The sequence below is a fragment of the Callospermophilus lateralis genome, chromosome 18 (assembly GCF_048772815.1).
Source record: "Callospermophilus lateralis isolate mCalLat2 chromosome 18, mCalLat2.hap1, whole genome shotgun sequence".
Taxonomy (NCBI): domain Eukaryota; kingdom Metazoa; phylum Chordata; class Mammalia; order Rodentia; family Sciuridae; genus Callospermophilus; species Callospermophilus lateralis.
The window spans coordinates 763,553-789,970 of record NC_135322.1 but is presented as its reverse complement, the minus strand read 5'-3'; the positions used below and the strand labels follow the sequence as shown (position 1 = coordinate 789,970).

Here is a 26,418-nt window from a genome sequence, read left to right as displayed (position 1 = left end):
TTCTTTTGCTTTAGAAGACTCGTTAAGGAAGTCAGTTCCTAAGGCAATGGGATAAAGATTGGGACCTGCTTTTTCTTCTACTATGTGCAGAGTCTCTGGTCTAAATGTCTAGGTCTTTGATCCACTTTGAGTTGAGTTTTGTGCCGGGTGAGAGAGAGAGGTTCAATTTCACTCTACTACATATGGATTTCCAGTTTTCCCAATCTTTTCTCCAATATATGTTTATGGCACCTTTGTCTAGTATGAGATGACTGAATCTATGTGGGTCGGACTCTGTCTTCTATTCTGTTCCAATCGTCTTCATGTTTGTTTTTGTGCCAACATCATGTCATTTTCATTACATAGCTCTGTACTATAATTTAAGGTCTGGTGTTGTGATGCCTCCAGTGTCACTTTTCTATTTTTCCAAATAAATTTCATGACTGCTTTTTCTATTTCTATGAAGAACATCATTGGAATTTTAATAGGAATTGCATGAAATCTGTATGGCACTTTTTTTTAGTATGGCCATTTTAACAACATTAATTCTATCTAAGAACATGGGAGATCTTTCCATCTTCTAAGGTCTTTTTCAATTTCTTTAGTGACTGTTGTTTTCACTGTGAATGTGTTTCACCCCTTCTGTTAGATTACCAAATATTTTATTTTTTGAGGCTATTGTGAATAGGACAATTTTCCTGATTCTTTCAGCTATTCATCATTGGTGTATAGGAATGCAACAGATCTATGGGTGTTAATTTCATATCCTTTTAGTTTGCTGAATTCATTTACTAGGTCTAGAAGTTTCCTGGTGGAGTTTTTTGGGGTGGTCTTGTCTTCAGCAAATACGGATAGTTTGAGCTCTTCTTTTCATATCTGTATCCCTTTTTTTCTTTTGCTTAATTACTCTGGCTGGAGTTTCAGGACCATGTTGAATAGGAGTGGTAAAAGAGGGGGCACCCTGCTTATTCCAGTTTTTAGAGGAAATGCTTTCAGTTTTTCTCTATTTAGAATGATGTTGGACTTGGGTTTAGCATATATAGCTTTTACAACGTTTAGTTATGTTCCTACTATCTCTAGTGTCTTAGTAGCACCTGGAGTAGTTCCATAGTCTGAAATATTTCTGTTTATTTGGTCCTTGAACTCCCTATACCTTTTATGGATAAATTTCTAGCCTGAACATGGATCTCCGTTCAGACCCTGAAATTAATCACCCTGGCCATCTGCATATTACAGTGCAGGTGGCCATTCACTGCGGTCTAGCTCAGGAGACTGCTTCCTCAGCTGAGAAGTTGTCACCCCTGAGGCATCCCCAACTCTGCCCTGATCCTCTCTTCTTTTTTTATGGAGGGGGGTGCAGTGCTGGGATTGAGCTCAGGGTTTTGTGCATGCAAGACAAGCACTTTACCAACTGAGCTATATCGCCAGCCCTGAATCCTCTCTTAACAGCAGGAAGCAAAAATAATTTCCTGCCATGGCCAGAAGTCAAGAGTGTCCAAGATTGTCTCCACCTTTTGACTGCTCACCAAGCACCTCCCAGGGGTTTCTGCCCCCAGAGCTCCTAGCTCACTTGAAGCTGGGAAGAGGATCCCCCACTCTTCCACTCTGTTCTGCATCTCAAATAGTGGAATTTTGTCCTCCAAAACACATATGTGGAAGTTCTAACCTGAAGGATCTCAGAATGTGGGTATAATTAGAAATAGGCCTTTAAAAAGGTAATGTAAAATTTAGGTGAGATGGTCGGGCCCTAGTCCAGTCTAGCTGGAATCTGTATGTCATCCTTGTGCAGGAGCCGTGCTGATCCTTTCTGTATCATTGCGATTTTAGTATACGTGTTGCCAAAGTCAGCACAAATTGGTGTCTTTATAAGAAAAGACTAAGACACAGAGAAGACATAGGAAGGTGCCATCTACAAACCCAGAGGAGAGCTCTCCAACCTGCCCACAACTGATCTGACTTCCACCTTGAAAGCTGGGAGAGAGCGCCCTCTGTTGTCTGCACTGCCAGACTGCTTCCTTGTTACGGTGGTTTTGCTCTTCTGAGAGCCATTTGTGAGTCTCTTGAACTACTGGCCCCAGGAATGAAGGACGGGGGCATAACCAGGGGAAGGCCAGTTTGCTCCGCCCAAACCCTGAGTGCAAGGCCACCCTTTGCCAACAGCTCATCCCTGCAGAAGCATCCTCAGGGTGGACTGAGCACCCCTTGATGTTTCCTGAACAGCTGCCTTGTGGTGGTTTCTGGGCTTCAGGGATCTGGGGAGGAGAAAGGAAACCAAATACAGTCCAGCACACTCTTCTGTGCAAGCCCAAGGAACAGGGAGAACACTGAAGGGAAAACTTCCATTCCTGTGACCGTATGGGGCCAGTGGCTGTTCCACCATGGTCTGCTGGTGCTCCTCAGAGTTTCAGAGACATTTGGGGATCTCCTACTGATCTTGTTTCCTCCCCTCCCTGCATCCACTCCAATGCTTAATTTGTTTGGCTCTTCTTTCTAATTCCCCTTGACTATTACTTACGGTGGATCTTCCTTGGTGGTTCAGTATGAACTCGAATCGTAGGGAGATGAGACTCAGAGGGTCACCAAGTTCCTCACGGCCATGTGTCAGCTTCATTCTCACTGCTGAGTCTTCACTGCGAACAGTTTCACCCCGTGTCACAGATGCTTCCAGAGCCAGCTCCTAATAGCACTATGCCCTTACTAATGGCTTTCAGCAATATGCACGCTCCACACGGATTCTTAACTCCCTGAGGAGTCCTGTCCTGTCCCTGCAACTACGACCCCAGAAGGGAAATAGAGGCATGGAGTCCCAAACTTGCACCTCAGGTCTAGGCACCCGTTCCACACCAAAGAGGGGTATCTGCACCCATTGTTCCAGCAGCAAATGACAGCTGGGTAAGTGTGCAGTTACTGCAGGAGAGTTTCATATTATCCCAGGAATCTTACATATGTGTCCTCTGTAACACATTAATGCTCTCTGGGCTTGACACAAAGGTATTCTTATAGACAGGGGAAGTCATTTGCTGGGGAAACATAGGCAGGTTGCCACCCCCATCCACCTGCGTGGGACCGCCCACACTTCCCGTTCACCTTTTCCTGTGAGCGGCAGTGGCTGTTTGCCTCCCTACCATCCCTCCCCCATTTGCCTGAGCCCACAGCATTCACTCTGAGGCTTCAGGCTGAGATGTGTTGGAATGGTAAGGCCCTGAGGGGGGAAATAGGTGCCCAGTGTGTGATCCTGCATCTCTCCTGGGGGGGATCTGTAATCTCTGCATTTGTTATGAAAGAACAGCACTTCCTGCCACAGAAAAACAAGTCATTTCTTACCCCACGCAGACACTCTCAAATATGATGTAAAACTAAATACTGTTCAGGCTGTAAGAAGCCTGGTGCGGTGGAGCACGTAATCCCAGCAACTCGGAAGGCCGAGGCAGGAGGATTGCAAGTTCAAAGTCAGCCTCAGCAACTTAGTGAGGCCCTAAGCAGCTCAGTGAGACCCTCTCTCTAAATAAAATTGAAAATAGGGCTGTGGATGTGGCTGAGTGGTCAAGTGACCAAGTTCAATCCCCAGAACCTAATGATGATGATAATAACAACAACAACAACCAAAAAAGAGAGATGAATTAAATAATGGCTTTAAATTTCTCAAGATAGTTTGTACTGGGCGAGTGCTCTACCTCTGAGCTACAGTGGATTTTTTTAATGCCTTGTTCTCATTCTCTGTCTGCCAAGTGCTGAATCTCTCATCCCTCTCTCTCCTCTGGCCACACTGGTTTTATTTGATTCAGAACCTCTCCTGAGGCCCTCAGAGAAGGGAAAGTTCACTTTTCCCTTTCTGGGAGCAGGAAGCACTTTATATCTCCCTAATTTCTTCACAAAACTCACGTGATCAGCTGAAGCTGAGTAGCTGGTAGCTGTGAGTCTCAGGGTTCATCTCTGTCAGGCAAAGACCAACAGCAGCTGGCCCTGCTATACCTTTGTCCTACCTTGGAAATCTGTTGACTTATGATGTTCCGACTAGCACATTTCTGTATCCTGACATTAAGTGTAATGTGTATGTGGTTATGTAACACTTCTCAAGTAAACCACCATGTTGGCTTTTTTAAAAAAATTGTTTTAGTTGTAGATGGTCAAAATATCTTTTACTTATTTATTTTTATGTGATGCTGAGGATCTAACCCAGTGCCTCACACATGCAAGACGAGCGCTCTACCACTGAGCCACAACCCCAGCCCCCTGATGTTGGCTTTTGAGCCTGAAAACATTTTAAAGCTATGGGATTTAATTTTGTTTCCAGTTATTTTAGTTTGGATTTCTGCATCTGTATCCATGATTGAAAATGCTTATAAATATTGTAACACACTTGGATATCCCCAGTTCTCATAGAATACACACCAATTCTGTGTGTTTGAATGAATTTATTATACATTTTCCACATTTAAATATTGGGAGGTATAATACATTTCCATTGCTGCTGTACAAATTGCCAAAACTTTGGTGGCTTAAAACACCACTAGATTATCACTGTACCGTGCTGTGGTCAGGTCTCCCTGGCTCCACAGAAAGGAGAAAGGCACTAACAGGGCCCAGCTGGTTCTCGGCATGCAGCGCTGCTGAAACCAACTGACAGCATGTGGACCTGTGCCCCAGGTGGCCAACACCCACACTTGCTTGACCCTTCTAAATGCTACTCAAGGAACTGGCCTGAGCTGAGCCACAGCTGCACCCACAGGACCAAAGCCAACATACACCCAGAAGCCCTGCTTGTGGCCACTCTCCCCACAGGTGGGGGACAGATGCACCTCACCCCAACTCTTCCCTTTGGCTGGACTCTCCAGAGTGAGAGGCCCACTTCAGAAGGCAACTCTGCAGCCATGTTTTTCTAGTGGATTTGGGCATCACTCTATATCAAACTTAACACTGAAAAAGGAAGGAAATACCATGTGTATCTGTTTAAAGCAAAGGAACCCACTGGAGTAGGTCTACAGGAGGCCTAGGCTCCCAGCTCCCATCTCATATGAGGCCTGAACAGAAGAACCATGCTCTGCGCCAGTTTTTTCATTCTTCTCCTCTTCTAAAAAAGAATGGCTTCTGGAGAGAAACCGTCCTGTCACTTTTCTCAGCTCCTGGAACTTCCTGAATGCCTTGGCTGGCACCCCCTCTTCCATATTTTTCCTTCTTTTTTTTTTGGTACTGGGGATTGAACCCAGGGGTGCTTAACCACCCACTCACACCCCAAGCCTTTTTAATTTTTTAATTTTGATACAGGGTCTTGCCAAATTGCTTACGACCTCACTAAATTTCTGAGGTTGGGCTCGAACTTGTAATCCTCTTGCCTCAGCCATCTGAGCTGCTGGGATTAGAGGTGAGCACCCCCATGCCTGGCTCCTCCTCCATCTTCATGCCACAATGCAGCATCTCTTTGCTCATCTCCCATCACACCTCTGTGAGCACAAATGGAATCCTCCCACACCCACCCACCCAGTCCCAGATCCTAAGACGTGTTCATTTCTGAATGTCCCTTTGGCAGGTATAAACACATTCACAGATTCTGGGGGCCAGATGTGGACATATCTAGAGATCAGCAGTCTGTTGCTGGTATCTTACAAAAGTCTTGAGTCTTTGATGGTTTAAAAAAAAAAACACAAATAAGACACTTAAGTCCTGGTTGAGACTGGAAGAACCTATATATTAGGCAGTTTTTGACTTTTCCTGTTTTTTCTGGAGACAGAATTAATCTGAGGTTCCTGATGTTGGCAAGACAATTGTAAGTAGTATTTTTGGGAATAAAAGATTTTTTAAATGAATTACAAATTGAGTTCAACAAATATTGTTTTAAATTGAAACAAAAAATATCAGATCAAGGGAACAAAAAATCACAAAATGATGGAGAGGTTTTGGGAGGTTGCTATGTTATGGAAAACATCCACAATGCACAGAACAGAGAGAGGAGCGTGGGGAGTGCGATGAAGCCAGACAGCTGGCACCAAGGGCAGCCCGCACTGCTCCAGGCCGCTCCCCCGACCATGTCCGTTGCTCCAGAGCCTTCCTTCACGGGGCAAGCTCTGGGACATGTTTTGTTCACTCAGTGATTTCTTGATTTTTGAACCCAAAGTTCATGTGACCAGAGTCTCCAGGGAGGAATGCTGTGACAGCCTGCCTCTTTGCACTTCACACCCAAGGGTGAGAGGCTAGCTGTGGGAGGAACCTTCCTAGCATTTTCACCTTTGCCCACCAACACTACCAATTCTAGCGTCTCTGCAGGCTTGCTTGGCTGGCTCCTTTTCTACCTTCTCTTTGTGGACTCTACCAACTGGAGAGCAATCAGGAAGGCTGCCCAGAGGACAGTCAGTGCTGGTCCCACTCCCTCCCCCACCCCTTTCTATTGACTGCTTCATCCATTAAATGCAACACAATAAAAAAGACTGAACTGTGAGTGTGAAAATGCATTTTAGCTCAATTAATGCTGAACTGAATGCTCTGGAAAGCAGCCCTTAAAATTTTTACTGAGTTAAAAATGGCTAATAAAACAGAGTCAGGCTAACTTTTAGGAACTGTTTTCATGTACTAGCCAGTCAGCTCCTTCTCTGCTCAGGGGCAGGACCCATGACGCAGTCATGTGGGGGCCCTTCTCTGGGGACCCAGTGGTGAGTTGCCGTGATCCAAGGCAGTGTCTTCTGAGCCTCCTTCTCTCACCACAGCAAGCTCATGGGAAGTCCCTGTGCTGAACACACAGGGAGACTGTGGAAAGACCTGGAAGGTGAGAGAACAAACCCCAGGGTGTCCTTCACCCGGGGAAACATCACTCCTGCTTTGGGAATACACTGGGGACCAGGTCCCCAGGCCTGCAAAGAAGACCCCTCCTTGAGAGCCGAGATGTTTTTAGAGAGCTTTTCACAACTTGCTTGGACCCAGGAGCTCAGTGTATGCAGAGCCGTGGCACAACACCTACAGTCTCCTAGAGAGAAGGGGCAGCTGGGGTCTTCACAAGTCAACTCTCTTCCCCAAAGAACAGAAAATGATGCGACTGTCCCCCCAAACAGAGCTTTTGACTCACAGAACATGTACATACAACACCACAGGAAAGAAGGTGCCCATCATGGAAATGTGAAGCACTGGCCTCTGAAAAGCCTGCAGGACGCTCAAGGGAGGAAGTGAATTCCTTGTGCTTTTCATAAAACGTACTTATTAATCCAACACTGATTATCTCATATAGTTTGAAAACAAACTCCCACAGGAGTAATTTCAAGTTGCCATGTTCAGTGGTTAACCATGGAACCCACACAAACCTGTAATGGGTGTCCTGCTTCACCTGCTAAGACACCAGGTATGTTATCCTGCACAAACCTCTCTGACCCCCACAACTGGACAACAAGCTCCCTCCCCATGTGCCCTCTACTGGGTGCACTGTGCAGTGCCTTAGCTGTTTTAGCTACAGTTCAACCCCTAGACAACTACTGGGGGGGGAGGATGCAAAGTACCCATCACAGGACTAAAAAGCCCCAGAAACATGGGAATGGAGGGGTTCAGCTGAACAGGGACAAGGTGCCTGCCCATGCTGCCACCCAGAAAATACAGAAAACCAACAAGTGCCTGGAATCAGGAGGCATGAGTACTGGGAGTTCAGACCACATGATTGACAAAGGCCTTATGCAGTCTCCAGTGGTGCACATCACATGGTGGCATCCACGACTCGAGCCTTCCCATCACAAGGAACTGACACCTCACAGTAGGGATTTGGAACACGGGTTTCCGGAGAATGAAGAGCTTCTCTCATGCACAGCTCCCCTGCCACAGGACAGCAGTGAACAGTATAGAAAGCAAAGTGCAGAGTGTACCTCCTAAACATTCCCCCACTGAGAGGAAAACTCAAGAAAAACTCCAGGAGGCCTGGCAAGAATCTGAAGGAGGGTATGAAGACATTATTTTTTCTCTCATACCCTGTTCCCCCCTCCTCCTATCTATTCTTTTTTCCTTTTTTCAGTGTTAGGGATTTTGGAACCCAGGGCTTTGTGTATGCTAGGCAAATACTCCACTCTGGCCCGATTTATCTACTTAGTTTGAGACAGGGTCTAAGTTGCTGGGGCTGGCCTCTGGAGTAGCTGGGACCAGTCATTTTTTAATCATACTAAGTCATCTTCCTGGTGTTAACCATGGAGGCTTGTGACTGAAGGCTTTTATAGGTTCACAGAGCAAACACCAAAGCCAGTCAGACTCCAGCATGACTTCCCAGCATGAGCAAGTGGTGCTCTACATGAGTCTGCACAGTGACAATTACATAGCCATATGGCTGTTCCTCACTAAGAATCCTAGGACAGCAAGTATGTTCCTTCTAGCTTGGGCCATCTCAGCATGAGCTCTCAGAGTTGAGCCTCTGGTGAGTATTCCCCACTCCTCTCTGGTTGCACCTCTGACTGGAGGGGCTTCTCTCTAGGGCCACGGCTCACATGTTTAGTTAAGCAAGTGCTGGCCAAAAGAAGAGGGAGGAGCGTCTTCACCTTGTTTGCACACAAGCGGTTTCAACACTTGTGGGTCCACTGTGAGAGGCAGGACTCCACAATTACACACCTGTGTCTTTCAGGAGTGGACACGCTGGTGCTGCAGGAGGTGTGACCTGCGCTTGAAGGCCTTCCCGCACTCGAGGCACCTGTGGGGCAACTCCCCGGAGTGGATGACCGAGTGTTGCGCCAGGTACACGCTTCGGTGGAAGGCCTTGCCACACTGCGTGCACTCGTAGGGCCTCTCCCCAGTGTGGACCCTTCGGTGCTGGGAGAGCTCTGAGCTGCACTGGAAGGCCTTGCCGCACTGTGCACATACATAGGGTTTCTCTCCCGTGTGCCCGATGAAGTGCTGAACCAGGTGTGCCTTGCTGCTAAAGGCTCGCGCACACTCTCTACACTCGAAGGGTTTCTCCCCAGTGTGGGTCCTGCTATGGCAAATGAACGTGGAGCGATGGGCGAAGGCCTTCTGACACCGAGTGCACTCGTAGGGCCTCTCCCCAGTGTGAACTGGACGGTGCTGCACAAGGTACGCCCTGCGTTTGAAAGCCTTGCCACACTCTGCACACATGTATGGTTTTTCCCCAGTGTGGGTGAAGTAGTGCCGAATGAGGGTGGAGCTGTGACTGAAGGCCTTCCCACAGGCACTGCATCCATAGGGCTTCAGCCCTGTGTGCACCCGCTGGTGTCGAGCCAGGTACCACTTCCTGCTGAAGCCTTCCCACATTGTCTGCATCTGTGCAGGTCTGATCCTGCGTGGAGGAAGCCTTCCTTCCCCAGCTGCTCAGTCTCCCCTGCTGAGGACGTTTGGAGAGGCCTGCTCCTGGGATGCCCTGGGGTGCAAGTCCCCCACTGGCTCCTCAGAAAAGCCCTTCCCTGGCTTCACTCAAACTTTCTGCCCTTCCGGATCCCAAGGGTGCCCCAACCTGGAGTCCCTTGGAGATCCCCAAATCCGGCCTCCCTGCAGCAAGGTTTCCTCTGATAAAACCGATGTATGAGCAGTTGACACTCTGGTCTGAAGCTGTGCTCTGTCACCTGAAAGGAATTGGATACACAAAGAGGAGATGCCTAGTGAAGCAACATGGGAGAAAAAGATGAGTGGGAAAGTGAGGACCCAATGGGCATTTCCAACTCCTGCTGCTTCACAGCTCCAGGACTCAGGTTTCCAATTGTTTTCCATGAGCTTTGTACCCATGAGACCATTTAAAGGGAAGCCTGGAGGGCCGGCAACAGAGGATCTGGAGTGCAGACCCCTCTTACCTATCCAGGACACGGAAGGGAAGGCAGGGTCTTGACACAGTCTGGGGCACATCTGGCTCAAGACCTGATGTCTTGGTGTCATGACTGTACAGGAGAGTGGCTCCTAACGAGACTGGGAAGAAAAACCATGGGAGACTTCCCAGAAGGGGTGTCCCATGAGCTAGGGACAAATGAAGAAACCAGGGTGGATCCAGAAAGAGAAGTGCCATTGGGCTCAAGTTTGGGGGTAAGCAAGGGCAGATTTTCCCTTAGAGAGTGCTGAAGACTCAGAAGAAATGGGCAGCAGACATCTCGGGAAGCTCACACTGAAGGAGAGGCCAGTTTAGAAGGAATGAACACTGATCCCAGCATAGGACAGAAGACACATGGGAAAAAATGACCAAAATGACACAGTGACAGTGAAACTCCTGTAGCCAGACACAATCAGCATGGGGAAGACTGCTGCGATCAGATCCTGCCCCACTCCAGCGATCTAATGGGGGTGTCCATCCAGACTGGACACCCTCACGTAGGGATCAGAGGCGCCATGCCTCAAACGGCCCTGAGGGCTGAAGAAGAAAGATGACAGAGTGCTCAGTGCACTCTGGGTCCTGAACTGTGGGCTCTCGGTGCACTGGCAGGATGAGTAGCACCCATACTGAGGTCTGAGGAACCCAAGCACTGTGCCCGAGGAGAGAAGCGGCTGGTACCATATTCAGGAAGACCCCGTGCAATGGCCCCCTCATAACTGCCCACAAGAACACAAAGAGTGAAGCTGCTCTGGGGAGACACCTGGTAGTTCAACTTAAGTCAGCACAGACCTTGTGGCATAGCCACTCCTGGGTATGTACGTGGGCGAAGTGAGCATTACATCCACTGCATGTTATGAAAAAGAACATTCAGGGCCCATTCTCCACAACATCCTAACAATGTAAGCACCACAAAGGTCAGCAAAACTCCCTCTTAGGCTTTCAGTATCATAGCCCACAGGATGACCAACTCTGAACACATTTCCATTCGCAGCCAGTCAGAACTAATCCACAGTGAGTCAAAGCCACATCTGCCACCACAGGGGGAGCTGCTGTTGGGGAAGAGAAACAGGAGCCTATAAGGTGCAGCAAATGATCTAGACCTCCACCAAGGAGGGAGCATGCCAGTCTACATGCACAGAAAAACTAAAACTGAACCTTAAGACTTGTGCTCATCGCTGACTACAGCAGATTTTTAAAAACTAAAAGAGATTTCAAATAAAAAATATGGAAGCCAAGTGTACACATATCTTCCAAAAATGAGCCAACTCTTTCAAGGATCTTGGTTTGTATATAGAATCACACCACCCCCCTGCCTGGTGCTGGACAATACATTTAAAGGATGAAGAAGTGTCTTGTGCTCATTTCCCCCATAAGTACAGAGGAGGAAGACTCGGACACAGTAGGAGGCAGGAAGTAGGCAAGTCCCTATAGAGGACATGGAGGAGGAGGCAGACACAGACATAGTAGAAGGTGAGGTGAGAATCAAGTTCCTGAGAACACAGAATTCTTATGTAGCATGGAGGACAGGAGGGAATGAGGTCCGAGAGAGGCACAGACACACCCTCATAAGGTCAAGAGCAGGTAACATGAGCACACACTTTATTTCTAACATGAAGGGGAATGTGCTAAGACACCATCTGCTGGGGAAGGGCTGAAGATGTGGACCTGAGTGGCTGTAGGATCCAGAGCAGGAAAGAGCTGACCAAGGCACAGAGCAGACGGGTGACCATTGGGAGCTTCTCCACCACCAGGCAAAAGACCATGAGACATGGGCTGGGTGTAGACCATGTAGCAGACAAAGGAGCCAGAGGTGACAAGTCAGGAGATGCAGATGACACAATATGGACAGGATGGTGTTGGATCTGAAGTGAGGAGGAGGGGTATGTCTGGGGAGAAAGGGGTTGGCATGATGTTGAAGGTCATGATGAGCTTAAGGTACCTTCCAGACACTTAAGTGGAAACACGAGATTGAGGAGATAGGTGTGAAGAAGCTCTGTGAACCACAACCAGGGAGATCATGACTTGGTAGTGATGCCAATCCACCAGACAGAAGGCTTCAGCTACTCTCTTCAGCACAGATGTGGGCAAAAAAGGTCAAATGCCATCCTGGTACTTTTTAGGGCAAGAGAGGCAAGAAGATATGTTACCAAGGACTGTGGGCTGCTTTTGTGTCTTTGGACAAAGAGGAAGATGGATGGATGGGGATAAGGGGGAAAGAGTGGGATGCTGTATGGTGTGGACAGTGCTAACAAGGGCAGTGAAGGTCCTTTTCTCTCAGTCCAGAAGGAAATGCACGATGCTGGTTATTCATCATGACTACACCACTGCACAGAGAATAGGCGCTGCTCGGTTTTGCTGCTACTGTCAGGCGCACTAAACTCAGCAGTATCACACATTATCCAATTATATCCTTGAGTTGCTCAGCGACACAGAAATCACTTTTACTCTGATTTTTAAAAAAAATTTGTGCATGGTGCAGGGTATAGAGCTCAGAGGCTCAGAATGGTGAGCACACTACCACTGAGTCACCCTCTCTGGTTGTTTGAGTACAGCCTGAAAGTTAAGCAAACCAATTCATTCACTGCTCTCCCAGGACACAAAGTAAAGCCATATTTTGTGGCCAGAGAACCCTGGTGAGGCCAAATGTATAGTCAAGAATGTACATGTACTTCAAGAATGAAGCATGTGTACTCTAGCCATTATCTCTCCCTTCCCTCTCACACTTCCCCTCCCAGCTGGGTAATGTCAGAGCAATCTACAGCTGCCCCGTCACACCGGAAGCATCTGGATCTCTGAATGACTGTGTGGTACAGAGCTCACTTTATAGTGCACAAGAACCCAGGAGGCCACAGCAAGGCATTCTACCCAGCGGCTCATAGACAGCGGTCCCTGCACCCCACTGGCCAGCTTTTGGCTGCCTACCTGCACAGGGGCTATGGGTGAGGCCTCTCTTCACTGCCCACAGCTCCTGCCCATGCTCCAGCAGGTAAAGCATCTCCGGAACCTGATGCCCTGTTTGTGGCCAAAAAGAAGTGGGACATGGTGTTTTTTTTTTAATATTTATGTTTTAGTTGTAGTTGAACATAACATCTTCATTTTATTTATTTTTATATGGTGCTGAGGATAGAACCGAGGACCTCACACATGCTAGGCAAGCGCTCTACTTCTGAGCCACAACCCCAGACCAGACATTGTGATTTGATGAGAAAAATAAACTTTCCAACTGCCTGGGACTTCATGACAGGGACGAGACTAGAGTGAAACAAGAAAAGCAGAAAGTTGCATTGAGACCTGAAAACCAAGGGCACTGCTGTGGACTGAAGTGCTCTCCAAAACTCACACTGAAGCCCCCATCCCCAGTGTGACTGCAGATAGAGACAAAGTCTTCAGGAGGTAAGTAGGTTAAATGAGGTCATAAGGATGGGCACTGAGCTCAGAGGACTGTGACCTATGAGGATGAAGAGAGAGAAATCTCTTTCTGCCATGTAAGGACACATGAGAAGGCAGCCATTTGTCAACTAGGAAGAGGCCTTGGCAGGAACCAAGGTGGCTGGCAACTTATTTCAGACTTTGGCCTCCAGAACTGTGAGAAAATTCCTATTATTTAAGCCACCCAGTCAACATATTTTATAATAACAAAGATGACAACAGGTGCAAACCCCAACCCTGCACTAAACTGCTCACCAGGGTACTGCTGCCCATCCATGCAATGCCCACTGCCCTGGGCCTCCACCTACAACAGTGAACACTGTCCAGCTGTACACCACTCTCATAAACAGACATGGACACTGGTGAGCAGAGCCCTTGCCTCCAGCCTGTGTTTTCCAATTAACTTTGCCACTGGTTCTCAAATATCTTCTTCAGAATCAGCTGGGAATGCCCAACCCCAAACCCTAACCAACAGAAACAAAACTTAACAGGCCTGGGCAGCAAGATTTCTGAAGTCCTCCCAGAAGAATCTGGGGGCTAGAGACAGCAGAAAACCTCTGGTTGAAATAAACTGGCAAGTGGCATCCCTGATCACCTTAGCTGGTCCTCAATGTGGAGAGTGCCTATATTCCAATGTGGGAGGAGAGGGCTGAAACGTGCAGGCCACAGCACTGTAACCGTGTAAGGAGCTGGCTTGATACAGGACAGAGATGGCCACCACATAGGAGAGAGGACAGAAACCCTGATACCCTTGGGGACACCACAATGCACAAAGCAGCCATGCCACAGCATCACATTAAGTGAGGTGGTAAATCTTCCTCCAAGAGAAGCTGGTTTGATCTATTTTGTTACATACAAAATGCATTTCATAGCTCAGCTCAATCCAAAGTAAAGTAAGATTACCTGGACCCATGGAGGACTGAGGCCCAGCCTCAGGAGACTCAGTGCCACCCTTAGGACACCTTTTCACCCACCACTGTGCCAGAACTATGGGCATAGATGACTCCTCCCAGCTGGGCCAGGCAGCTTTCCGCCTATGGAATCTAGAATGAGGGTCTTGGGCTAAGGAGAGAGTGCACCAGGCAGTGGGGTATGTTTTTGTGTTTGGAAACTAATGTTTTTACCCCAACAATCCTTGATTCAGACACATGGAGTGTAAGGCAGGAGGAGATGAACTTAAAAGCTGCAGGGGATGAGGGCAGCGAGCAGGATAGCACCTAGAACCTTTTTTCCCAGTGGAGAATCAAGGAGGCTGGAGTCCCCAGGGGTAAGCAGTGAGATCAGGAGCACACAGGTCTCCAGCATCACCTCCCGGAACAGGGTCCTCTGGGCCAAGTCCAGCTATTTCCACTCCTCTGGGGTGAAGGTCTCGGCTACATCCTTGAAGGTCACCAACACCTGGAGAGTCAAACGGAATGCCACTAGCCTTGTGCAGGTGGATAGGATCAAAGTCAGTCAGTCAGTGGTGAAGGTGCAGAGACCCAGGCCTGAATGCCAACACCTCCTGAGGGCTAAGCTCTGTGCAGGGCTCCAGGTGGAAGTAGGTATGGCCTTTGGACATGAAGCAACTATAGCTGAGAGAGAAACTTCCCATGAGAAAGAACTGGAGACGACACGGACAAGAAAAGTCCTGTGAGGATGGTGGGAGGCAGACGTAAGGGCCCTGGGACAACAGAGGAATGTGTTAAATTCTATAGTAAAAGTAGCTGCAGAGTGGAGCCCCACTGGTCCTCACTGTGGGCCTGCCAGGGCTGAGAGCTTTGCACACTGATAAAGCAAACAGAAGTCTCCAACTCTGGAGCCAGAATCAGGCCTCAACTTTGACATTTTCTAGCTGTGTAACCAATGAGGATATCATTATTTCTCCAAGCCTCAATTTTCAAATCAATACAATAATCACTTCTATACTACCATGCAGTTCTGATCTGAAGAAGAATGTTCACAAGGTGATTGGTGGAGGACGCACCATATATAAGTACTTGATGTGTTGTGCAACTTTTATTAATCTTATCATTTCCATGTCACTGCCAGCATGGTGGGGCTAATACAGCTTTGGACTCACCTGCAGATCCACATTGAAGCAGAGGCAGGATTTCAACACCTTGCAAAAGACTTCACAAAGTTGCCAGAAGATGGGCAAGTAGTAGTGGTGGTAGGGTACTTCAGCTAGGACTAGAACTGAAAGAACTCCTGAACCTCCTGGTGCTGAGAATAAAAACCACCCTCTGCCCCATCCTGGCATAGCTGACATGTTCTCTGCTTAGCCCAGCCTAGCTAAGTCTGTAAGTGTGTATCACCTGGTTTCTCTAAGCTGTAACTGTTAGCACAAAAGGACCAAGCCAGGTGAAGACTTCATGGATTAGCAAACCTTTATTCAGCAATGGAGTCACACCTCTGATGGACCCACTTTCCGGGTGGAAAATGAGTCCCTGGCCAAAGGGAGAGTATGTGTTTATATAGTTTACACTGAGACATGACTTAATTATTAGCAGAGCATGTCAGTTTGGGCACTCAGGAAACAGGTTTGTGAGAATTTGAAATTTGTTTTTACTGGGCAATACTTTTACTTAGAGAAAAATGGAAGGTCTCTTTCTCTTCATGGTCCTATTGTACTATCACTGGGAAAGAATTTGTTTGGGGGAAGGATCAATGCTTTGGCTTCCTTTCTAGGGCTTGTTCTGTCACTGGGAAAGGATCAATGCCATCAATGTGCCACCCTCTCTTCACACCCTCTTCCCAGGGTCCACTATTTTGGGGTTTTTTCATTTTCCATATCTTACAGTTACCGCTTCTATGGGACCAGGAGGAAAGCAACCTAGTTTCTTCTCCCTCGTCTGACCAAATTGTGTAAACTTTTTTCCTTTTTTCATTGTTTGCTTATTTCTTATGTAGGCAAGCAACTGAACTCAGGTATCTGGGATCCAAGCAAGTTCCCAGGTCTGACTGACAATAGTGAAATGTCCAGGGAAAGATCCTAGGTCTGATGCTCAGAAAGGGTGTGGAGCAGCAGACTCTCAGCAATCCAGGACAGTGTCCTAGACCTTGAGAAGTAAAAGATCAAAGGTCACATGATGGGAAACAGTATGGCAAGTTCATGACTCCTTGGTTGGATGCAGTGAGCCAGGGGAGAACAGAAGAGGAGGAAACAGAAGTGGTTGAAAGATCAGATAGATTAAGAAGATCCCAACAGGCTCTGCTGGGGAGGGGAGCCCTGGACAAGGAGACCTGTTCATTCATCAGTGATTTCCAGAGAATAATCAATGTACCTGTCTAGTCAGGATAGAGTAGTAACTGGCACTCACATGCAAGGGCTAGAATAAATAAGCAACTAAATAAATGAGCAAGATAATTTCAGATAATCTAAAGATTCAGAAGACAAGGATCAAATGAAAGAAAATAAAGAGATTATGGTTAATAATAAATGGAATCAACAGTGATGGCCTCTTCAAGGGAGGGACACTGGAGGGAGTCTAACATGAAGAGAGGGATGAGAAAGTTAAAAAAAAAAAAAGACAAGACAAGTCCCAACAATGATCAGGTCTACACAGTTACAGAGGTGATCGGGAGTGACCCAGTGCTCAGTCAGGGACATGATGCTCTGGAACACCAACATCAGTGAACTTTTTAATGGACTTACTTTCTACCTCTGATAAATGCCTCAAGCAGGAAGGTAGGTAGATTCACTATTGTCTCAATTCACTATTGCCTCTCAGTGCCATCTGTCCTAAACTGAAAGGGAAATTTGACAGCTTACCTTGCTAACTTTTCTGCCCTCCCACAGCAGTGATTCCAAAAATGCTAACGGGTCCTCCCAAACCTTAGCTTTGTAGAGTCAAGATGCCAGGTGGCTCAAGTGTCACACTCCTTCTGGGGCGACCCCAGGACTGCAAAGCAGACCAGGAAAGTGAAGGAAGAATTAAAGATAGGCAGTCAGGGTAGATAGGCAGTTGAGTCAGATGGTGAAAATGGAGGCCAGTTTGGGTCTGGGAAGCTGAAGACGCCTCCCCCATCCTTACCAAGGTAACCTGTCCCCGGAACTGTCCCTCCATACAGGGAGCTGTAACAGTTGTTAATTAATGCCTCCTGAGCTGCCACCTGCCTGGATCACTCCGCTTGGCCCCTGCAGCCCATCTGCTTCTCACATTTTGGCCACCCACTGAATCTTCTGGGCCTAGTCATGTATGCAGGAAGGAGAGAGATAAGGGACAAGAGAGCAGGAGAACAAAGAAAGTCTAAAATGTATAAAAGTGGCAGGATGCTCTCACTTTGGGGGACACCAGGACACCAGCCATGACCCCAGCCATGACCCCCTTCTCCCTCCCTAGAGAAGTCTGTGTTACTGCTTTTAAAATAAAACCTGCTTTCTATGCTCGCCTCAACGCTCTCTCCAGTGTTCAAACATCAACACTTGAGGAAGCAGAGTTGGGTCGCTGATAACTGGTATCGAGCGCACCCCCGTCGGGGCGGCGTGCAGGCCCCTGGCCGTGCTGGACGCTCGGGTGCACCCCTCTGGTGCTCAGCCGACGGAAAACGTCCACACTCCCACTTTCCGCCCGAGGGAACGGGAACCCAGGGGAGGCCTGCTCGAGGACACGTCCCCGGGAAGGGGCGCCGTGGAACCCCGAGGCCGCCTGCGCCCCACGGAGCCGCGGTGCCCAGCAGGACAGCCTGCCAGCCCGGCTGTGCCATCCACCTCCGGCGGAAAGGGCAGGCGACACGGCGAGGGTCTCCAGGGCCGCCGCCACTCACCCGCGCCGCCATCCGCCCGCAGGGCGCGGACCCTGCAGCTCCGACTCGCCAGCTTTGGCTGCCGCCCGCCTCCGTCCCCCTGGGAGGACCGCAGCGCCAGACCCGTCGCCGGGGCTCCAAACCCGGAAGCCCCGCCCAACCCGCGTCGCGCCTGCTGCCTTCTGGGTAGTGCGGTAATTGCCCAGCTTCCGGCCTGACGGGGACTCCCTTCCGGTTCCGCTGACCCCCCCCCCGCCCCCCCCCGCCCCCCCCGCCCCCCCCCCCCCCAGGCTCCCAGGTGCGGCGGCGAGGCCTGGGGTATTCTGAAAGGGAAGCACCGAGTTCCGCTCCACCCCTTCCGCTCGCCCTCTTCTCCCCGGAAGCGCCGACATTTGTGCTCGCAGATGGCGCAGGGAGTCCCACATAGACTGTCTGGCTCTGAGGGCTGGTGGTCACAGCGACAGAAAGGCTAACACAAGATGATGGTTGAGATTAAGAAAAAGCAGGGAGGAAGAGCAGGAGGAAAAGATTAACATTAAGCAGAGTCATGAAGTAGGAGGGAAAGGGAGAGAAAAGGGAAATTGCATGGAAATGGAAGGAGACCCTCATTGTTATACAAAATTACATATAAGAGTTTGTGAGGGGAATGGGAAAAAAATAAGGAGAGAAATGAATTACAGTAGATGGGGTAGAGAGAGAAGATGGGAGGGGAGGGGAGGGGGGATAGTAGAGGATAGGAAAGGTAGCAGAATACAACAGTTACTATTATGGTATTATGTAAAAATGTGGATGTGTAACCGATGTGATTCTGCAATCTTTGTAATGTTTTGAATAACCAATAAAAATAAATAAATAAATAAATAAATAAATAAAATTTCATCCTAAAAAAAAAAAAAAGAAAAATTCTGTTTATATTGCAAAATTTGTAGAAAGTTTGAACAACAAACGTTGATTGAATATGGGATATGAATAAAAGAGAGAAGTCAATGAAGACCCCAAGATTCTTAGCATAAGTGGCTTAAAAGAATGACGTCGCTGGGCTGGGTTTCGATCCTCAGCACCAATAAGTAAGTCAATAAAATAAAGGCATGCTGTCCATCCCCAACTATATATATATAAATGAAATCGCCATCGTAAGAGACGGAACCGCTCAGGGGAGCAGGTGTGATGGCAGAGAGCTCCAGCTTCCCACGTGTGTAGGACTTCAGTTCTAGTGGCCTCGGGGTGACTGATGCAACAAAGTAGAGTTTAAAATTGTATGTGTAAAAAGACATGGTTAAAATAAATAGAAATTAAACAATTCAAGAAGTAAATATTCTACTTATAGCTGCATGGGACAAAGATTTTTATTCTGAATGCAGGTGAGATCAAATGTAGAATAAAGTAATACTTTAAAAAGGGTGGTCACACCAGATTTCCTGGTTGTGTGTTCTGCGTTGTTTTTTTTTCCTTTTCTTTAGTGGTATTGGGAATTTCACCAATGAGCCACATCCCCATCCCTTTTTCTTGTTTTAATTTTGAGACAGGGTCTCAGTTGCTTAGTGCTGAGGCTGGGATCGACCTTGCTACTCCTCTGCCACAGACTCAGAGTCACTGGGATTACAAGCATGTGCCAAACCAGGCATCAGATGCTGTTGATGGAACAAGTGGGTAAATCCTATTGTAAAACTTTAAAAATTCATATTATTTTGATACCTCAACATCTCCCATCAGGCTGTGAGCACCCATCCCAAGTCATAGAGTGTATCCATGTGATAAGGCTGGCCCCTGCCACAAACTCCCCTGTCCACCTCTCCTGTGACATTCAAACCCACCAGGAAAAACTCTTCCTCTTTTTACTTGCAATACACCCTGCTACCCCACTACCCTAGCTCCACAAATGCGTTTTCCACAGACCCACCCTTTCTCAGATCCTTACCTGCTTTGCTTAGTGTCAACCACCAACACCTCCCCTCCCCGCTCCCATGTTGTCCCTCTGGTGTGCTATGACCCCTGTTATAGGACCTGTGAGCATCATAAACCTTTCCCGTCTTGTCTATCTGAATGTTAATTGCAGAATAAGTGGTCCTAGAAGACCCAACAAGGACCCCCTCTCTGCCCCCACAGAATATCATTACTTCACTTTGATACAAAATTCTTGTGCTCAGAGCTGTGAATTAATAAATATTTTGTTGCTCCTTTAAAAATTTTTGAACCTAGGGGCAATTTACTGCTAAGCTATTTGCTGAGCTACTTCCCCAGCCATTTTTTATTTTGAAACAGGATCTTGCTAAACTTCTAGGCTAGCCTCCAATCTGTGATTCTCCTGCCTGCACCTCTCAAGTCAATGGGATTACAGATGTGCTCCACCAGCACCAGCCTTTGTTGCTTTTCAAAACACTGGGCCACGGCTTTGCCATCAGTCTTGTGAGCTTCAGTACGCTGAGTCAGAGTCAAGATAGAATGCACATAGGGTCAATACCAGGATGCTGGGGAGAGGATATGGGTGTTCCCGAAACAGGTGGGAAAGAGAAAACTCATGAATTTCTGAGTAAATTTATGAGATTCCTCAAAATTCTGCATAGACTATAAGGATTGGATCTAATTTACATGAATTAGAGGGATTCACATAAATTTATAATTTTAAGGTAATATAATTATCCAAATATCTTCATGTTTATTCTTCCCTTTTTTATTTTTTTTAATAAAGGGCTTTTGCATTTTCATTGTTAGTTCCTAAACATACTACTTGATTTTTTTTCACTATCATGGATATCTCTTACAACGATTTCTTTCTTTCTTTTTTTAGAGAGAATTTTTAAATATTTTTTTTTTTTTTTTTAGTTTTTGGCGGACACAACATCTTTGTATGTGGTGCTGAGGATCGAACCCGGGCCGCATACATGCCAGGCAAGCATGCTACCACTTGAGCCACATCCCCAGCCCTAACTATTGCTTTCTTAACCATGATATAGTAGATTAATTAAGGAGGTTCTCACCGTGAATGTAAAGATGCAAGCAAGTATTCTAGCTACAAAATAAGTGGATATTCATCATTTGTGTTTTGGGACATGGAGCTCATATTCCCCACCTTAAAACTCAACTAAAACTAAAAAAAAAAAAAATAGAGCAGGGAACAATGCTGCAGGTCTGTAATACCAGCAACTTTGGAGGCTGAAGAAGAAGGATTGCAAGTTCGCAGCCACCATGAGCAACTTAGTGAGATCCTGTCACACACTAAAAAAAATCAATAAGGATGTGGCTGAACATCGACCTGCAGAGTACCCCTGGGTTCGACTCCCAATACTATAACAAACTAAACATCACAAACTAGGACTGGTAGTTGTGCTGAGGTTTAGAATTTGCACCCCACCACTGAAATGTTTGTTGACAATGTATTATAATCTCAATTCAGCAGAGCAGGAGCAACGAGCCCTGAATTCCCACTGAAGTGTCACTCAATCACAAAGTGTATGCTTCCTGTATCTGGTAACAAATAAATATTATTTTTTTATTCTCCAATCACACATGGATCAAAATCTTGAAGTCCATTTAGTGGGCTAAGGAACACGCAGTCAGGATACAAGGAAGGAAAGAGTTCACCCAGAACCAAGACAGGGAAGACAGATGAGGGCTGTCAGGAGGTAGCAGGTAGATGATGTGACATTCTGCCTCTGTCTCCACCCCACAAATTCTTCCCTGTGTAGATAATCTCATGTTTGTGTTCCAAACACAGTAAGCCCAACTATTTTTCCATGTAATATTTCTAACAATTCCTTGATAGAAGTATTATTCATGTTAAAATATTAGACTTCACAATTCAGGAGCCACTTGTCAAAAGAAACTAACTTTATTTTTAGAACTACAGGTCCCATAATAACCATCTCATTATTAATGGCTCTTAAATCTTGCAATAATCTCCATTTACCAGATTTCTTTTTGATGACAAAAATGGGAGTATTATGGGGAGATACAGAAGGTTGTATATGTCCTTCTGCTAATTGTTGTTTGACCAGGTCATGGGCTGCTTTTATCTTTTCTTTAGTCAGGGGCCACTGAGGAACCCACACTGGTCTTTCTGATTTCCAAGTAATTTTTATTGTCTCAGTGGCCCTCTCTGAAAATCCAACCCATGTCTGTCTGTTCCTTGATCTATTTGTATTGGTGCTGCTATACCTTGTTCTTGTTTTTCTAACCTTTTTCCTTTCCTAAAACCTTGCCTAGTCATAATAGTGGGTGCATTTTGGTTGATGTTATTTGTTAATGTCAAACCTAATTGATCTAGGACATCTCGTCCCCATAAATTTATAGGAAGATGATCCAATACATATGGCTGTATAGTTCCTTCACATCCTTCAGGATCCTTCCAATCTAATACCATTGCACTTCTATGGGGATTAGTCGCCACTCCTAGGCCTCGAAGCGTTTGAGTGACTTGTTGTAATGGCCAATGTTTTGGCCATTCTTGACGAGAGATGATGCTAAGGTCTGCACCTGTATCCAGTAGCCCATTAAATTCATGTCCTTGAATATTTAGTTTTAGCATGGGGCGAGAATCTAAATTTAAAGACAGCATAGCCCAATCTACACCTGTGGAGCCTAATCCCTTGGAACCTCTTTCTACAGCACGACTGGAAATTTTATCATGTAGGCTGGGTATTATTAATAACTGTGCTATTCTATCTCCTGGTGAAATTACTGATATACCCTTTGGAGAACTGGCTATAATTTTTATTTCACCTTCATAATCAGGATCAATTACCCCAGGACTTATCATAAGTCCTTTTAGAGTAGAAGAGCTGCGTCCCAATAATAAGCCTACTGTTCCTTTGGGAAGAGGTCCTTTCACCCCTGTGGGAATGATTTGAACTCCCATCTCTGGAGTTAGTACTGATCTGGCGGAGGCACAGATGTCCAACCCTGTGCTCCCTCTGGTTTGTCTGATGAGGTATCTGATGGACAATGTGTCCTGGGCACTACCCTGATGGGGTTGCTGGGTTCCTCCAGTGCTCCGTATATTTGTGGTTTTGGGCCCCAGAGCATTGGGCCCCCCTGTCGATTTTTTGGCAATGGAGCCCAATGCCTTTCTCCACGATATCGTGGATAAACACTTGGTCCTTCTTCGTTTTTTGATAATGGAGTACCCTCTATGGTGGTTTGAGAACGGCATTCATTAGCCCAATGTCTCCCTCTACGGCATCGTGGGCAAATACCTGGTATTCTACTCCTTTGATACCTAGTTTTGTTAAACCCTCCTCTTATGGGGCAATTCCTTTTAAAATGTCCTGCTTGTTCACAATTGTAGCATGTTCTTGGCCTGGCATCTAAAGCCTGTTTTACTGCAGCTGCCACAATTTGCCCTTGTTCATTAATGTCTCTAGCATCTAAAGCCTGTTTTACTGCAGCTTCCACGACTTGCTCTTGTTCATTAATGTCTCTACATAATTTAATATATGTGTTTAAATCTTCATGTTTCCATGGTCTAATGATATCTCTGCACCAATGATTCGCTTGGTCATAAGCCAGTTGTTTTATTAATGGCATTGCTTGTTCTGTATTCCCCAAAACTCTGGTAGCTCTTTGAATAAGCCTATCTACAAATTCAGTGTAAGATTCATTATTTCCTTGTATTATCTTAGATAATTGACCTTGTAAACCTTCATGTCCTTGTAAAGTCTTCCATGCCTTAACTGCATCTACAGCAATTTGTAAATATACACCAGGATCCTATGCAATTTGTTGCTGCTGATCCTCATAAGGTCCCTTTCCTAACAACATATCTAGATTTCTCTGAGGATAACCAGCTGCTGCATTTCGCCTAGCTGTCTCCTTGCAAAATTCCTCATTGGCAACCTTCCATAACAGGTATTGTCCTCCATTTAGCACAGCTTTACACATATTAGCCCAATCTGCTGGCGTCATGTTCAAGTTGGTAATGGATTCGACCAAGCTTACAGTGAAGGATGCTTGAGGACCATAGGTTGTTACAACCTCTTTTAGCTGCTTCACTGTTTTGAAATTTAAAGCATGGTAAATTCGCTGCCCTCCTACCTCAAATACAGGGCATGTTAATACTTGAGATCCTGTCTCAGGATCCCAACTATCAACTGCGGGGGTTGGGAGCCTCCCAGCATATGGAGGTGGTGCTGTTGATTGGACACTTATGCCCTCTGGTGATAGAGGGTGGCACTGTTGGTTGGACACTTACATCCTCTGGTGATAGAAAGGTGTTAGTAGCAGTCTCCTGTTGTAACTTTTCCCTTGATGGCTTTTTCTGCTCTAAACTTCCTTCCTCTGTCTGACTAGCTTGAAAGACCTTCTCTTTTACTTGAATCTTTTCCTCTTTCTGACTAACTTGAGAGACCTTCTTTTTTACTTGAATCAATATGTCTTCTCCTTCTTCTACCTTTGTCTGAATTGAAGGCTTTGGACTAAGCAAACCAGATATGAATGTCCACAATGGCAATGTGCCAACTGGCAGAGTTCCTGGGCTGTTCTTTTCTATTCTTTTTAAATCTTCACCATGATGGTTCCATTGTGAAATATTCAACAACTCCTCCTTAAAAAGCTGTGGGCTACATTTTTGTATTGTATCAACGTATGCCCTGACTGCTCTTGATTTTACTGGGATGCCTCCTTCCTCTAACAATTTACTTAACACTCTTTCGGTTTGTTTTTTACTAATTTCTGATCCCATATTTCTACTATAATACAACCCAAAAAGATGACGCCAAACAAAACCGAGACAGAATGAAATAAAAATGGAACCACACAAAATCATTATAGCCTCTCTATCCTCCTGACATGTGCATCCGTCCTTTCTCCCTATCTGTTCCTCAGACATAAACAGTTTTTCCTCAGATGTGAGCGGTTTTTCTTCCATCTCACTCATCTCCAGGGACAGGCAACTTAAAACAAAAATGAAGTCAAACAAAAGAGGAATCTTAAAATGGCTACCCATCCTCTCGCTCTGCCCTCAGGGGCGAGCAGTTTACTTACCCTCAGTCGCTCCCCGTATGGGCCACCAAATGCCGCAGTCTGGCAGAGCACAATTCAGGAGCCACTTGTCAAAAGAAACTAACTTTATTTTTAGAACCACACACGCCAAACAAAACAGCTCCTCAGGAAAAACCCTCAGAGCCCAACTGCCACCACCAGCTTCCTACAAGCCACTCCCCCAACCACCAGCCTCCCACAATCCTCCTGCTCTTGAGGCTGATTGGCTGGGTCGCGTGGGCGGAGCCAAAAAAGTCCCCCAATGAGCAGCTCTGTGGCCTGAAAGGGCAGGGAAGCAGTCCAATGAGCATCACCGCAGAGGAGCCAATCAGCTAGATGTTGCTGGGGCCGCTGTGAGCCAATCATCAGCTGGTAGTCTGAAAGTTTGCTGGGGCCCCTTCGGCTGTGGCTCTCAACAACTTCTCTGAAGAGGAATACATAACCAAGTGATTTTTCCTGTCGACAGTAGGTGCCCTGACCAGTCTGAGCATATGTGTAAAGGGGCATCTTATTCCTTTGGGATAAGTATTTGGATGCCATGTGGTTTCTTCCTTGCTGACAAATGACAATAATTTCAACTGTAGGTGCAATAATAGCAGCTTCAAGGGGAACTGGGATTACCATTGGGGAGAAAACTTTCATGAAAGGTGGAAATTACTAAAAATACTAAAAAATAAGAGAATGAAATAGCATGAGAGCATGTATTTAGGCTGGGACCTTGGCCATGGAAGATTTTGTACTCAAAATTCAATTTTTTAAAAATTTTTGAAATACTGAATGACATTTCTAGGAGAAAGAAGACATTGAGAAACAGTTTCCAATAGGGCAAAAAGGAACAAGGAATTAGGGCTGTCATGTCCATTCACTGCTCCAACATGTTTATTAAGTACTCACCAGACTTCAAGCACTATTGCAGGTGCCTGGGTCACACCAGAGAACAGGAGAGACAATGACTCCCGCTCTCACAGGATCTTGCTTTGTCTTAGTTCAAGTTGCTAAAACAAAATGTAATAGACCAGATGGCTTAAAGAACAAGAACTTACTTATCATGGTCTAGAGGCTGGAAGTCCAAGAATAAACACCAACCATTTTGGTTTCTGGTGAGTTCCCTTAGGTAGTCAACTCTGTTACTACACAAAAATTCCTGAGATTATCAACTTACAAAGAGGAAATGTTTATTTTGCCTCATAGTTTGGAAGATTTCAGTCCATGATTGATCAGCCCCACTGCTTTCGGAAGGGAGCATGTGGTTCAGTGAATCTGCTACAGCAATATAGTGTGTGTGTGTGTGTGTGTGTGTGTGTGTGTGTGTGAGACAAATCAGGCCCTGCAGCATCCCATCTGTCACTCTAACCTCTATTCTGTACTGGTGTGTTTGTGTGATCAAAAACCTCTACTGTGCTTCACTGGTGTAAGCCTCGTCTCTGTCACATTTGTTTCCTACTGTGAATGCTTGTGAAAGTGCAGGCAGTGCTGAGGTATGTTGGTTCACCCATCGTCACACAGGGTCTCTTTCACTATATCTGTAGGCTGTGCTGTGG

General features: G+C 46.4%; 2 pseudogenes; both read right to left on the bottom strand.

Annotated features, from left to right (window-relative positions):
• Positions 1–1,701: 1,701 nt before the first annotated feature.
• LOC143384582 (U6 spliceosomal RNA) lies at positions 1,702–1,830 on the bottom strand (annotated as a pseudogene).
• Positions 1,831–8,553: 6,723 nt separating this feature from the next.
• On the bottom strand, positions 8,554–17,935 carry LOC143384153 (uncharacterized; annotated as a pseudogene).
• Positions 17,936–26,418: the final 8,483 nt, after the last annotated feature.